The sequence below is a fragment of the Octopus bimaculoides genome, chromosome 3, assembly GCF_001194135.2.
Source record: "Octopus bimaculoides isolate UCB-OBI-ISO-001 chromosome 3, ASM119413v2, whole genome shotgun sequence".
NCBI classification, from domain to species: Eukaryota; Metazoa; Mollusca; class Cephalopoda; order Octopoda; family Octopodidae; genus Octopus; species Octopus bimaculoides.
In genome coordinates, this window is record NC_068983.1 from 157,059,850 (window position 1) to 157,061,630 (window position 1,781).

A 1,781-nucleotide genomic window follows, 5' to 3' on the forward strand; every position below is an offset into this window, starting at 1 on the left:
TGTACAGGAATTATATATTAGAAAAAATAATAAGGTACTCAGATATCTGGATGGTTGTATATTTACAGATTTGTATCAATATGTCACATGTTTTCATAAATTAGCGCTTGTATCTATTCTTGTAGATTCTCCAGAATCTACAAGAATAGATGCAAGCGCTAATTTATAAAAACAAGTGACATATTAATAAAAAATCTGTAAATATACAACCATCCAGATATCTGAGTACCTTATTATTTTTTCTAAGATATATATATATATATATAAGTTATATATATGTATGTGTGTTTGTGTGTCTGTGTTTGTCCCTCACCCAACATCGCTTGACAATCGATGGCGTAGTAGTTAAGAGCGCGGGCAACTAACCCCAAGATTCCGCGTTCGATTCCAGGCAGTGACTTGAATAATAATAATAATTATTAGCATTATTATTATTATTATTATTATTATTATTATTATTATCGCAACAACAACATCGAAAAATACGTTAGGAATGAGAACTCAGGTTCGAAATTTCCTCAAGACACCTGATGAAGGTTGGAGGGTATATCAACCGAAATGTTGTGTTAACAACAAACAAGATGAGGACAAATACCTGTCAAATGTAAATAATGTAATGTACAAGTGTATTAAATCTAAAAAGAAAACAGTCATACAACACTTACATTACTATGTGACAACACACACATACACACCTATTGAAATAACAAATTGACTATTACCAATAATCTGGTTGTGTGGTGGTATAAACACACTAAGTTATAAGGCATTGGCAAAACAAGTCTGATATCAAAGCACGAAGTCGTTCACATGAAAAAGATCAACGAATTACATTGACCTGGAGATAACAGGAAGATCCGTTGCAAATAAAAGAATAATGATGCAAACAACACTTGTTGATATAAGAAGCGGCACTGGCGTAGCTAGTGGGGAGGGCTGTAGGGGCGGCACTCTTGGATCTGATATAGACAATGAATATGTGGGTTTTTTGTGGGGTCCGAGGGAAGCACACACTGTAGCTACGCTAGTGAGAAGCGGTACAATCTCTGGAATGTGACAAACATTATAAGCATTTGTATGGTATAAAAATGTCAACTTGTTACTATCCGCAGGTGAGGTATGATATACTGATTAAAACAGTATACTATACCATCTGTGTTAGGATTTCCAAAAGGTGAAATTTCAAATAGTTATAGTATTGTGTAAGACATGTTCAGCGTTATATGAAAGAATACCGAAGAAACATTCCTGTTTTGCTAAATGCAACCACAAGAAACGAGTCTGGAAGATCTGAGATAAACACAAGTTAGTATATACAATAAAAGAGATCAGTTACCCAACGGAAGTTAACAAACTATTAAAGTTAAAACAAAAAGCATCTTTGTTGAATTTTTGATTTAAAAAGAAATTGAGGCAATACAGACGGACTATTTCTTTAAATTTATGCCTGTGGCATTCTGTAACGAATTGTGAGGAGCAGAGTATCGCAAACACGACTAATTAAGAAATTAAAAATTATTAGTGGCACTGTAGAAATATGTAAAAGAAAAATCCTCCTGGAGCTGTAGCTCAAAGTTTTTGTACATACATACATATAGCCATGCATACATATATAATATGGGTGGGCGCGTGCATATGCATAAGTAACAACATACATATTCACACACGCTAAGAAATGCATACATGGCTAAAGATATATTGCATATATCCATGATTAAGTAATTGATAATTGTTGAATTTCAATGGAAGTGGTTTGTGTTTTCCATTTCTATTTTTTTTTT